Source organism: Onychostoma macrolepis, chromosome 01 (assembly GCF_012432095.1).
Source record: "Onychostoma macrolepis isolate SWU-2019 chromosome 01, ASM1243209v1, whole genome shotgun sequence".
Classification (NCBI taxonomy): Eukaryota; Metazoa; Chordata; class Actinopteri; order Cypriniformes; family Cyprinidae; genus Onychostoma; species Onychostoma macrolepis.
The window spans coordinates 4179176-4194195 of NC_081155.1; the positions used below are offsets into that span (position 1 = coordinate 4179176).

Below are 15020 nucleotides of genomic sequence, written 5' to 3' on the forward strand. Positions count from 1 at the left end.
AAAAGATTGCAAAGGTTTACAATTTATTAAATGGACAAGTGCAAGTTTTTGTTTTGGATAATGTCTTCATTTGTAATCTCAAAAAATAAGGTAGCCAAATTTGGCTTTAGAACAGCATCTGGTTGACAAATTACTGGTTGTGACGCTACAAATAAACTATAAACTAGAGCGAGCGAGCAAAATAAGGGTTATAAACACTTGGAATATGGAATGAGTTGCATGGGATAGTTTTATGTTTGTAAAAAGATTGAACATTTTTAAAAAAATTTAAAAGTGCACGCATTTTTCTTTTTTTTTTTTTTGATGTCTTCCTTTTGTGATCCGAAAATAAATAAATAAGGTAGCCTAATTTGGCTTTAGAACAGCAGAAAGTTTACTAATTACTGGTTGTGAAGGGATAAATAAACTAAAAACTAGAGCGAGCGATCAAAATAGGAGTTAAGCATAAAAGGATACATAGTTATTGTATGGGGGCCCCATACCTGGAATTTGCTTAGGGCCCCCAAATCGCTAAGTCCACCCCTTGCTGGACTAAATATGTTTTTTTATTTTTTTATTTCATTTTTAGATTTTGAAAAAGCAACCCTGTGACACTGCAGCATGCAATGAACGTATTGCTTTATTAGCTATAACGAACTCATCTGAAAGCTAATGTACATAATGCATATAAACACTTGAACTCTTCTGTTATTTAGACACACACAGACATCACGAACCAGCATATGAATCTCAACAATGGTGACAACCAACAAAATTCTTCATGCTGCAATGCATGCTGGGTAACACCATAGTAAAAACTCCCATCATGCACTGCAGTATGACTAATTATTGTCACCACCACTGAGGATTGTATGATAAGTGTGCATGTCTAAAAGCCTGAGCTGATGCAGTTCTTCCCTTCTAATATGTAATCACTACAGTAGCATTTGTTTAATAGAACTTTTTTTCCTCTGAAATTTAACAATACTGAACATCACTCAATAAATCACAGCGAGACGCCTTCATGATGCTCATTCAAATAATTTCAACACAGAAAACATAAGCTAATCTGCTACATCAATCTTTTGACTTGCAGTGCATAAACGGTTGCTGTGAAATAATATTGCATTTGCTTAGAAGCAAATTACTTTAAGTCTCTAAAAGGGTCAAGAGCCCAACTAAAGCAAACACTGACTTCCATGATGGTGGCATCATTTTAACCAATAAAACAACAACATCTGATCCTCTGTAATTCTCAATAACAGCAGGTGTGCATCACTAATGCACAATCAGCTCATTAACTTTAGCTCTTTGAGGACTTGGGATTTGACTTGAGACTTGCTTGTGACTTGAAAGAAATGACTTGGTTCCTCCTCTGGTGAAATCAGCTGCTGAGTTCATGGGTGGAACAAAAATATGGCAGGACTTTTACTTTCTGACCCCTGGATTGTCCGCCTCTGCTGAGATGAGAAGAAAATGAGAGGAAACGCCACTTCTGTGCTGCCCAGTCAACAATTTGATCTCACAGTGATGTCACCATGATCTCACAGGATACTTGTGATGAGGTCACAATGTGAGGTAACAGTGAGCTAAAAGTGTAACCACACAGCGCCCTCACTGTGTGCTCATACTAATGTGAGGTCAAAGTGCACTCACTGCACAGAGACTAGATACCCAGCATGCACTGCAGCATGAAGCTTTTGACTGTCACCATTGTTGAGATTCATAAACCGATTCTTGATATCTCTCTTTGTTTTTAAATGACACCATAGTTCAAAATGTTTGTGACTTGTGCTTTTAAAATCATTCATAAATTATTATACTGTTTGACCCTATACTGTATAATCAAAAAGCAGTTATAATTAAAACGTTCAGATTAATAACCCTTCACAAAGACTGCATACTGAATCTAGGTGATGATTTTATTGTTATCAACAACAACAGACAAGTATCACCTGGTTGCAGTGTTTTTTTTTGGTGTTACCTGCCGTAACAAATGTGTTTTACAAACACAGTTAAAGCAGCCCAAAAAAATATAATGTTATAAAGTCAAGGGTCAAGAGCCCAACTAAAGCAAACACTAATCACTTTGATGGTAACATCAAACGAAACAATAAAACATCTAATTCTCAATAAGCACTTTTGTAGATATCAGAAATAAAGTCAGTCTGGTTAGTAATGAGTGGAGCTGGTGATGCTGTTTGTGGAGTTGTTTAATCATTCTCTGCTGAGATCATGAGAGATTTAATGTACTCTTTTATTTCAGTTGATTTCATCGAAGGCTGTGTCTGGAAGTCAGTTGTATGTTTGGAGAAGGTTCTTATAACAGAAATCTGTGCTGGGCGTGCACTCATGAGCTCATCATGTGAGAGCACTGTGATATCTCTGTGATAGTGTTGAGAAACAGGAAGTAGAATGTCCCCCAGCGACTGATATTTGAGCTGCCTCCTCTCAACCTGCTCAACATTTTGAGTTCACAATGATCTCATATATTACTCACACTGTGAGGATCACCGTATGAGAATGATGTGATATCACTGTGATCATTGCGTGATCTCACGTGTTGACTGGGTGATCTGTAGCGCACGCGGGTCTGTGCGCGAGGTGCTTATGATAGAAAGACAAAACAACTGGTTTAATGCTGTTTTTACTACACTTTTACTATAATAAAACAAATTATAATTATATTATAAAATCTAATCTAATAAAACATCCAACTAGTGACAACCCTGTGTATAGATGCATTCCCAGTCAACACGTGAGATCACACCATTCTCATACGGTGATACTCACAGTGTGAGTAATATATGAGCTCATTGTGAATTCAAAAAGATGAGCAGGGTTCTTATTTATGTTAGACATCTACAAAAGTGCTTATTGAGAATTAACAGATTTAGATGATGATGTTTTATTGTTTTGTTTGACGTTACCATCATGGTGAGTAGTGTTTGCTTTAGTTGGACTCTTGACTCTTCACTTTATAACATTGTGTTTTTTGGGGCTGCTGTAACTGTGTTTGAAAAAGCACATTTGATGTGGCATGGAAAACCAAAAAGTGACTACAACCAGATTATATTGGTTTGTTACTGATGATAACAGCGCAACCATCACCTAGTTTCAGTATGCAGTCTTTGTGAGGAGTTACTAATCTTAAGTCTTCAGCAATAGCTCTGTGATTATACAGTATAGAACCCAGCAGTGTCATAATCATTTATGAAGGATCTTATAAGATAAGACAACCATTTTGAACTACGGAGTCATTTAAACACAAAGAGAGACATCAAGAATCAGTGTATGAATCTCAACAATGGTGACAATCAAAAGCTTCATGCTGCAATGCATGCTGGGTACCTAGTCTCTGTGCAGTGAGTGCACTTTGACCTCACATTAGTATGAGCACACAGTGAGGGCACTGTGAGGTTACACTTTTAGCTCACTGTTACCTCACATTGTGACCTCATCACGAGTATCCTGTGAGCTCATGGTGACATCACTTTGAGATCAAATTGTTGACTGGGTTTAATTCTGGTATGGCTCAGCAATTTGTTATAAGCAGATCTGTAGAAATGAGTCATGTCATTGTCCAGCTCAGTTCAGTTCTCAATAGCATGAGTACATCATTTACAATAATGAATGAACAAAACTGCACTGAATATATTGTGTATTTGTTTGTTTGTTTCTAGGAGAGCATCAACACCTAATTGACGTGGATAAAAATAATTGAAAGGTGTTCAGTGTGTACCCCTGTTTGCAACAGAGGAAGCATTAGGAAAGAGGAGAAGAGAGAAAGTGAGAAGGCTCTCAACAGATGTTGGTGAGACTTGATTTCTGGAAATGCTTTAAAAGTCACTCACATTCAGCCACAAATGTAAACCTGATTTTAGACAGTGTTTAAATGAGATCCATAACTCCAGCTACTTGTAGGCCTACAGTCCTGTATATTTCACACTAAATTGTGATGCAGCCTGAATCATAATCACACCATGTTCATTTGTTGGACAGAGGAGAACTGATCCCTAAACTAAACATACTTTCTCCCAAGGTACAACTAAAAAAAGAAGACCAAAAATATAATTCAACAGAAGATGATGGCTGTGGTGAAACAAGCACTCAAATAATGGTGAGCAGTAATCTACTTTATTTATTTGATCTTTTATTAACTATTATCTTTATAGTTTAGAATACATAATAACTGCTATTGTATTTCAGAAACTAAGACCTGTGGGAGTGCTGGAGAAATCAAGTGTATAAGTCCTCTGTCTCCTCAGCCATGTAAGAGATCTTCTGACATGAAGAGACCGAGGAGTTAAATTAAATCAAAGAGGATTTACAATATTAGTGCCAATTCAGCATGAAAACAGAGAGAGAGAGCTGAGGGAGTGGAAAGGTAATGAAATCTAGTTATACCAGCAATTATTCTCAATGCTTCACATCAGCTCTCAACAGTGTTATTTTTTATTTGTATTTATTTTTTTGGTGGACTCTTTGATTCTCTCTGATTGACTGGAAGGTGTGCATTAAAACAATGAATGCAGATAATTACAATCAGTTCAGTCACCATTCTAAATCAATGTGTGGTTTTTACTGTAGCACACACATATAGTCAGAACGCTAAATCTAATGACCTGTAACCAAACAAACTCATGAAAATGAACTTAGTTTTACGCTTCCAGTCAAATTGTATACTCCACAAACATTAAAGGGATAGTTCACCCAAAAATGCAATTTCTGTCATTAATTACTCACCCTCATGTCGTTCCAAACCCGTAAGACCTTTGTTCATCTTCAAAACACAAATTAAGATATGTTTGATAAAATCCGAGAGCTGTCTGACTCCTCTCAATAGGCAGCAACACAACTTACTCATTTCAGTTCCAGAACAATAAGAAAAACATTGTGAAAGTAATTCATGTGACTCCAGTGGTTTAACCTCAATTTTGTCTTCTGTCTCACGTGTTGTGATGCTCTCATGAATGCACATTACAGATCAATGTTTTTGTAAAAAAGTGGTAAATTAGTTTTTTGTTGTTTTTTTTTTTTTTTTTGACACAAACACTCATGTCGCTTCATAAAATTGAGTTAAAACAACTGGAGTCACATGAATTACTTTAATGATGTCTTTCCTGTGATTCTGGAACTTAAATGTGTAAGTTGCATTGCTGTCTATGCAGAGGCAGAAAGCTCTCTGTTTCTTTAAAAAATATCTTTGTTTGTGTTCCAAAGAGGAATGAAGGTCTTACGGGTGTGAAACCACACAAGGGTGACTAATTAATGACATAATTTTCATTTTTGGGTTAGCTATCTCTTTAAGGGTAGCTTTAACTTAACTTTTTAACCTAGCTTTAACTGGTGTGTATTACACAATTTCAATCGACTTCAATGGAGGCAACCCGTTTCATGTTGGGTGGTTCTTTGCCTTCACCTCATGCATTAAAATCATGTAATGCACACCTAGCCATGGATTAGCCCCTATGTGTGAAGAGAGTTATAGGCTACACACAGTATTAAATGAAGGGGGCACAATAACTATGGAACACATATATTCTATATACTGTATTCTAATAGCATATTTACATATATTTGTAAATTATATATATATATATATATATATATATATATTTTTTTTTTTTTTTTTTTTTCAATGATTATAATTTTTTTTAAATTTAAGGTTAGAATTTTGAACGAAAAACCAAAATGATAAAGAGGGTAAATAATTGTGGAGGACTATAGTATTTAAACATGATTGCGTCTATGCTTTTTTTTTCCAGAAATGCATGTTATTGTGTAGTTGCATGGACTATCAATGGAGGGACAGAAAGCTCTGAGATTTGATTATAAAGATCTTCATTTGTGTTCTGAAGATGAATGAAAGACTTGCAGGTTTGGAACGACATGAGGATGAGTAATTGATGACAGAATTTTCATTTTTGGGTGAACCAACCTTTTCACTTCTGTTACCTGGAGTGTTCAAAGACATTGTTAATGCTGACCAATATGTCATAAGAAATTAACTGGGAGTAGTATGAATACTTTTCACAAACACTTGATGACATCACAATTCAGGATTTATTTTAAGCATACTAAATATGCCTGTAGTGAAAAGTGTAACTGAAACTTGAGAATTTCTGATAGTTTTTGTTTGTTTTTCCAGACTACATTCAAAATAGTTTTTTCACATCTGAGATGAAGGCAGTCATAAGAACCAAGTGGAATGATGAGGATAAGCTCTTCAAAAAATGAAACCTGTCACAATAATGAGGGAAGAATTGTGCATGATTGAGTGATTTGTAAATAAACACTAAATACATTTAGTGTAACTCTCAGCCTGTTATTTTAAGTTTAAAGAAAGGTAAAATCATTTATTGTTGCATTGCCGCTCACGCGACGCTCCTGCTTGACGCTCACGCGCTGCTCCTGCTCCCGGTGTGAATGCACTCATTTGTTAACATGGGAGCCGAAAAAAATTCGCGCTGCTCACGTGTCGCTCACGCTTGCAGTGTGAAATGGGCGTGAGTGTGGATTATGCTGTATATACATTGGGAGTGTTGATTTAACACTGGGGGTTTTATTGTGTATCTCCATGATGTCCTGAAATAGAAATTCTCTTCATGTACAGAAATCAAGCCGAGTGGACTGGGCTGATATAATCTGTTAAAAACAAAATGTAACAGTGGTTTCAAATTAACCTGATCTCAGCATTAGATATTGATTGGTCAGACAGATACAATCTTACTTGAAGTGTGTGACATACATTTTAGAAATATTTTCCTAAAGCATCCGCAATGCAAACAAAAAACAGTGCCTAGTTCTGGTGTTGCAGTGATGGTTGGTGGAAAACTTTCTAGGCAGGTCGCCATGTCCAACAATTTTAGCATATATACAATATTTAACCCAGTATAACAAAAGGAAAAATATTAACCCTTTAGGCGCCAGGGTTTTTGTGGAAAAATGCTGGATTTTGACATCAAGATTTCAAAAGCTTGTGGCTTGAAAGGGCTTAAAGATAGAAATCTACTGTAAATTAGAAAATGTTGAGCATGACCTAAAGTTTATGTGGGGTGTAAATATACTCATCTAATTTGCATATTATGATGTCCCAGTCAACAATTTGATCTCACAGTGATCTCACCCTGATCTCACAGGATACTCATGATGAGGTCACAATGTGAGGTAACGGTGAGCTAAAAGTGTAACCTCACAGCGCCCTCACTGTGAGCTCATACTAATGTGAGGTCAAAGTTCACTCGCTGCATGGAGACTAGGTACCCAGCATGCATTGCAACATGAAGCTTTTGATTGTCACCATTGTTGAGATTCATACACCGATTATTGATGTCTCTCTTTGTGTTTAAATGAGAGGGTAGTTAATAATGTTTGTGTCTTATGCTTTTATCCTTCATAACTTCATAATAATGAGACTGATGTATCCTATACTGTATTATCACAGAGCTACTATATTTAGAAACTGTTTATTAATAAAACCTCACCAAGACTGCATATTGAGTGTAGGTGATGACTGTGTTGTTAGCAGCAACAACAAACCAATATCACCTGATTGCAGTCTCTTTTTGGTTTTTCTTGCCATAACAAATGTGCTCTACAAACACAGTTACAGCAGCCCCAAAAATATATAATGTTATAAACTCAAGGGTCAAGAGCCCAACTAAAGCAAACACTACTCACCATGATGGTAACGTATGTTTCAGTTGTATCTTATAACAGAAATCTGTTAGCTGGGCGTGCACTCATGAGCTCATCATGTGAGAGCACTGTGATATCTCTGTGATACTGTTGAGAAACAGGAAGTAGAATGTACCCCCGGTGACTGATATTTGAACTGCCTCCTCTCAACCTGCTCAACATTTTGAGTTCACAATGAGTTCATATATTACTCACACTGTGAGGATCAGCGTATGAGAATGGTGTGATGTCACTGTGATCATCGCGTGACCTCACGTGTTGACTGGGGTCCCTCTTGTAGTACACTTGAACCCATCTTTCATACACTAGCTTAGCTACCACTTGTAATACACTTGAGTGTACTAAATACATTTTTTAAATACAAAGATAGTATGTTAAAAGTGTATTTTAGTTCATATTTATGGTGTCTCAAAATAGCACAGTTGAGTACACTTAGATGATCTTAAGTTGACCTTAAGAAGTACTAAAGGATCATTTTTAGTATATTAAGTACAAAATTAGTGCGCAAAAATAGAGCACTTTAAGTACGGAAGTGTACTTGTTTTTCACCTGGGTATGGACACTAAGACCACGTCCACCCCTGCCACCCCCATCCCCGTTGGGCAAAGGCTCGAAATGATCACTTGATGGTGCTTCGTGAACACTCTCGCCTTTTACAGCGGCGCCATTGCGCATGCAAAGATGTACCGGGAGATGCGCGATCATTAGACGGCCGATCGTCATTTCCAAAAGGCAAATATTCCCCTTCAGAGTCAGACTCTGCGAATAACATTTGCAACACATCCTCACGGTACAACTTTTTATTAGCCATTTGGCGATTTTCTCTCACAAATCTCACAATTTACTCAGACTCTATGAACTGAACTGCTTCCGCATCAATGACACGATAGCTCACTTGCTCTGCTATTTCCTCGAACAATTTTGGTCTATAATCGAAGTAATAGATGTCTGCCATCTAGTGGTAGGGAATACAAATGAGATATTACACTATATTAGGAACTACAGTCTATTTAATGAAGTATGACGTCTTGTCGCAATTTTGCTTAGAGGGTTAAGACTTGAAACAGTTTAAATAAAGATAATTGTTTTTCCAAGTTCAAGATTAAGTTTAATGATGATTATTACAAAACTTTATTTTCTGCAAGATCTTTTCAAGATTTTTTTTTTTTTTTTTTCATAATTCACAATTTAAGAATACAGTACAACAGCAAAAACTGTGAGGGGAAAAAAAAAATATATATATATTTGTATGGAAGTCTATGAAAACATGTTTTAATGCGAGTGAATAAAAGGAAACCCGCATGCTTCTGCTCAACGATGAAGCCTTGATCATTTGTGATCTGCATCTCAGGCCAATGACGTAACTTCTAGGGAGGCATGCCCAGGCCTGTTGTACACGCCCCAGTCCCTTGACTCCACCCCCATGTCAAAAAAGTGCCAGAAAGTGAGACGCGCAGAAACGTTTAAAAGGGGAAAAAACTGTATCACGAGCTCACACTTGACTGAAATGCAAAATAAAAGCAGCATTGCAAATAAATTAGAAGCTATGGTCATGGAAAATATGTCTTGCGAGATCATTGCTTTTGCTCTGTTTCATTTATATTTTGCAATTATTAGGGCCCGAGCACCGATGTATGAGGACTCTCTTGGATCTGCTCTGTTTATTATTATTATTAGGGCCCGAGCACCGAGGTGCGAGGACCCTCTTGGAATTGCTTTGTTTATTATTTGGGCCCGAGCACCGATGGTGTGAGGACCCTTTTGGATCTGCTCCGTTTATTAGGGCCCGAGCACCGATGGTGTGAGGACCCTCTTGGATCTGCTCCGTTTATTATTATTCTTCTTCTCCAAAGTAAATCGCATTTTTGAGGGCCTAAACATGCTCCAAAACTCATGAAACTTCGCACACGAGTCAGAGCTGGCGAAATTTACATCTGATGTGGGTGTGGCAAAATGGCTCGATAGCGCCACCTATAAAATTTCAAAAGAGTGCGCCTGGAGCTACGTTTTATGTACATGCACGGAAATCGGTACACACGTGTAACACACCATTACCTACAAAAAAGTCTCTTGGTACCAAATCCAAAACCCAACAGGAAGTACGTTATTTTGAATTTCCTGTTCAATATTTGTGCAGTTTTTGCAATTTCCAGGCTTCGTACTTTGACGAACTCCTCCTACAGTTTTAATCGGATCGTCTTCAAATTTGTTGAGTGTAATCATAAGGCCTTTGAGATGTTAAATTGTGAAGATCTAGAGTTTTTGTCAAGGGGCGTGTCCCTGGGGGCCTGACAAAGTTTGATGCAAGCAATGTCCGATCTGCCCCAAACTTCACACGTTTCATAGGAGTTCAGTCCTGAACACATCTGCATGCTCATATTCAGATATAGTCATAGCGCCACCTGCTGGCAACAGGAAGTGACATGTTTAACACTGTAATGGACTCCTAGGTGCATATTAAAAAGTGTCAACAAGTGATAAATATGCTGGCAGCATGCTACAAGCATACTAAAACATGCTAGCAACACTTAGCTAAGGGTTAAAGCATGCTAGTAATGCAGTGAAACAGGAAGTTGCTGTAACTCAGGCATGCTGTGTTCAATCTGCCCCAAATTTTACAAGTTTGATAAGAGGCCTGTCCTGAACACATCTACATTCCCGTATTCGGGTACAGTCATAGCGCCACCTGCTGGCAACAGGAAGAGACATGTTTAACACTGTAATGGACTCCTAGGTGCATATTAAAAAGTGTCAACAAGTGATAAATAGGCTGGCAGCATGCTACAAGCATACTAAAACATGCTAGCAACACTTAGCTAAGTAATGCAGTGAAACAGGAAGTTGCTGTAACTCAGACATGCAGTGTCCAATCTGCCCCAAATTTTACAAGTTTGATAAGAGGCCTGTCCTGAACACATATTCATTCCCGTATTTGGTTATTGTCATAGCGCCACCTGCTGACAACAAGAAGTGACATGTTTTAGACTGTGATGCACTATTAGCAACACATTAAAATATGCCATTGTTTGCTAAACATGTTAGCAACATGCTCAAACATGTTAGCAACACTTAGCTAAGTGCTAAAGTATGCTACTAACTCCATCAAAAAGGAAGTTGTTGTAACTCAGGCATACAATGTCCAATCTGCCTCCAACTTCACATGTTTGATTACAGTCCTGGCCTGAAGACATCTACATGCTCACATTTGGTTATAGTTATAGCGCCACCTACTGACAACAGGAAGTGACATGTTTTACACAGTGATGCACTTTTAGCAACACTGTAAATTATGCCATTGTGTGCTAAACATGATAGAATAATGGTCAAACATGCTAGCAACACTTACTAAGTACTAAAGTATGTTATTAATACCATGACACCTGAAGTTGTTGTAACTCATGCATACAATGTTTTATCTGCACCAAACTTCACACCTTTTATAATAGTCCTGGCCTAAACACATCAAAAGGCCAATATTCAGTTAAAACTATAGCGCCACCTGCTGGCAACAGGAAATGGCTTGTTTTGCACTAACTTAAACATGCAATGTCCAATCTGCACCAAACTTCACATGTTTGGTAAGAGTCATGGCCTGAAGACACCTAAAGGCCAATATTCAGTTATAATCATAGCGCCACCTTTTGACAATAGGAAATGTCATGCTTTATAATAACTCAAACATACTACTTTCAATCTGCATCAAACTTCATATGTTTGATAAAAGTGCTGCCCTGAAGACATCTACATGCCAATATTCAGTTATAGACATAGCGCCACCAGCTGGCAGCAGGTTTGGCACATATAATTAACTTTGACATATTCCTCTATGTTTGCCTTTTTAAATGCATATATTGCTCACCGTTCCCTCTCTCCCTGAAGCAACCGGTCGGCGGTGAGCCCGGGTGCGAGGGCCCATTCATCGCTGCTTGCAGCTTTAATTATTATTATTATTCTCCAAAATGAATCGCAGTTTTGAGGGCCTAAACATGCTCGAAAAGTCACAAAACTTTGCACACGCATCAGAACTGGCGAAAATTTACATCTGATATGCGTTTCAGAAGTGGGTGTGGTAAAATGGCTCGATAGCGCCACCTATACACTTTCAGCGGTGTGCGCCTCGAGCTACGTTTCATGTAGATTCACGAAAATCGGTACACACGTGTATCATACCAATACCTACAAAAATGTCTCTTGGAGCAAAATCAAAAACTAAACAGGAAGTCGGTTATTTTTAAATTTTGTGTCATTTTTGCCATTTTCAGGTTTCATACTTTAACAAACTCCTCCTACAGATTAATTCAGATGAACACCAAATTTAGTCAGTCTAATCTAAAAACCTTTGTGATGTTAAATTGTGAAGATCTAGAGTTTTCGTTGAAGGGAGTGTCTGTAGCGGCCTGACAAATTTTGATGTTTCGCCATGAAACAGGAAGTTGTTATATCTCAGGCATGCAATGTCTGATCTGCACCTGTGGGATTACAAATTTATTTAAATGTTTAATTTAGATTCCAATGTAATAGTGTACAAACTGAAGATGTTGTATACCTTGTATTTAGCATTTAAGGTGAAAAATGGTGACATGAGTCAGATCACTACATCAGATGCAAGAGGTCCCTGCCAGTTCCTGTTCTCCTATTGTAAGTGAAATGAGCCAAATGAGCCAGACTCGAATCTTTTGTTCTGCAAATGGCTTTCGGAGCCCCCTGGCCCAGACATGAATCGTTAGACTGATTGGATTATCAATGCAATCGAGTGTTGTTGATTGCGTCTGTCTTTCTCATTTGCATGCTTTGTTTAAAGTTGTCACCCAGGTGCTTGGTCTCCATTCCTAAGCACTGCCCCCTAAAATGTATTTAAAACTACAATGTATCACTGCTTTAGTTAGACTTGGATGACTACAGCGACGCGCAGCGAGTTCTCAATAAAGAGTAACTTCTGGATGAAAGATATCCCAACGTCTCTTGGTCTCTGCTTCGTAGAAGATAAAAGTTCACAACAGATGGTGCCGTGACCCGGATAGAGTTCCAGCTTCCTCACCTGAATCCAGTTTGAAAACTTCAAGCTCAAACAAAGATCTGCTTCAGACTGCATCTTTTGGAATCCAGCGAAAACTTCAAGCTGAACAAAGATTTCCAGACTGAATTTTCTCTCAACCAAGGTTGTGGTGAGTGCTGTCTCTAATCCAAAAGAACCTTTAAGACCAGTACAAATTTGTTTATCCTCTGCGCCGTCAGAGAAGAGTTAACAGACAGCTGTAGGGTTTGGTTAACTAAGTTTTCCTCTAAAAAAATGAACTTTTAGAGATGAAGTTACCCTCTGTCCAGGCAGGGAAGTTTAGCATCAAGTGCTAATATTGTTTTATCCTCTGTTCTGTGTAGGCAGGAAGATTGGCATTTACGTGCTAGTTATTTTGGTTTATCCTCTTTTCATAGAGAAGTTTAGCATTTCATGCTAATAATTTTGGTTTATCCTCTGTTCTTGTAGGCAGGGAAGTTAAGTGTGAAGTGTTGGTAATTTGGAAAGTTAACAATAGTTAAGCTGTGTTAACAAGTGTACCCTCTGTTGATCAGAGAAGTTTTAGTGTTTTGATTGTGTGGTAACAAAGTTAACAATAGTTAAGCTGTGTTAACAAGTGTACCCTCTGTTGATCAGAGAAGTTTTAGTGTTTTTGTTTGTGTGGTACAGAAGAAACGTACAAAATGGTTAGAAGGAATGCTAGGCTGATTCCAACAACAGAAAAGGGTGGTCTTGCGACTCCTTTGTGGTCAGATAGTGAATTCAAATCACTGTTAGGAGTGCAAATGAACCTAATAGTCACTGAAAAAGTTAGACAAGAACTAATTCAGAAATATGAGATCCATCCAGATAAGACTTGGTCTGTAGATGAGTGTAAAAAGGTATTAGGAGCATGTGTTCGCAAGAACAATGTGAAAGGCATTATCTGCTGCCACAGAGAATTTGGTTTAGCACTAGCTACACAACAATCTCAGCGTAACTCAGAGCTAGAGAAACAGAACAATGAGCTTCAAGCTAGAGTGTCCTCTTTGACTAAGAAATTGAACCGCAACAAAGCTGCAGCAAAAACTGATGTGGAAGTTAGTCAGCCGGATAGCATTTACCCTGATTTACAAGCATTCTTTGAAAGAGATGTAGCTCTCCAATCAGTAATTGATGTGCCTGTAAATTCGGTCAATGTTTGTGGTGCTCGGAGAAGATCTCTCAGAATTGAGGAAACTGAAAGTGTTCCCCTCAACTCTTCTGTTGTGCAAGTACAAACTGTTGCCAAAACACTAGGACCTAAAGATATAGAGAGACTGTCTCAGAGCTTACCCTCAGCACGCACACATTTTTCTGAATTTAGAAGAGTATTGATCAGTAAAATGCGCCTTTACGACATGTCTTTAACAGAGGTAACGCAGTTGATGTCACAAATTCTAACTGAATCTGAATTCAACAGTTTTGAGTCTGCTGTTACTTCTGAACTACAACATGCCAGTAAAGGCGATTTGAGAGAAGGTGTTTTGAAAATTCTAAAGAATATCATGGGACCCAAAATAGATTGGTCTAGAATTACTACCTGTGTGCAAAAGAAAGAAGAAACTGTGAGTGAATATACTGAGAGATTTTGTCAGTCAGCTGTAATTTACAGTGGAATTGTTGATGACCCTGAAAGTGTGCTAGATGACAAGGGACCCCTAGTTCGTATCTGGTCAGATGGCCTTGTAGCCGAATACAGAAAAGCTTTACCATTCTTAGATCTAACTTGGTCTAACAGAACTCTCAGAAGTAACCTAGACAGGTTAGCTACATGGGAAAGAGATGCTGATGTCAAAGCAAAAGTGAGAGTAGCAGCAGCTACGTTTAACACAACAAAACAAGACAAGAGATGGTCTAAAAGAGAAGGCAAATGCAACTACTGTGAAAAATTAGGACATTGGGAGAAAGAGTGTAGGAAGTTGCAAGATAGTAAAAGAAATGCTATGCATAATTCTGCTCCTCCTCAGCCTGCCTACAACCCTGAAGTAGTTCCGCCAGTGACCACTGAAACTTTAGGACAGCTCGTACAGGCTCTTGTAAGAGCACAACAAGACCAGGAAAAAAACTAATTGTTGGGGCTGTGAGTAGCTACCTTTCCCTGTAATCCATCACAATGACAAAATAATTTTTGTGAAAGGTAGCGTAAAGAGAAAGAGATTGATTTTTTGCTTGATACAGGTGCAGAGTGTACAGTAATTCCTACAAAATTGGCACAAGTTTTAAACATCCCATACAAGAAAACCAAACTTTGTTTAACTGGCGTAATTGGTGAAGATTCTGTTTTGTATGAAACCCCGCCCAT

At 38.0% G+C, this 15020-nt stretch overlaps 1 protein-coding gene across 5 annotated transcripts in view; it reads right to left on the reverse strand.

Annotated features, from left to right (window-relative positions):
- LOC131547574 (glutathione hydrolase 1 proenzyme-like) overlaps positions 1–15020 on the reverse strand; it is a 133408-nt gene that overhangs the window by 90771 nt on the left and 27617 nt on the right. Inside the window, exon 1 of one of the 5 annotated variants that reach the window (XM_058788251.1) lies at positions 4726–8798. The exons of the other annotated variants lie outside the window; for them this stretch is intronic. The gene's annotated coding sequence lies outside the window, so the exon portion shown is untranslated. Of the gene's footprint in view, positions 1–4725; positions 8799–15020 lie in introns of those variants that run through there. 5 annotated transcript variants of the gene reach the window in all.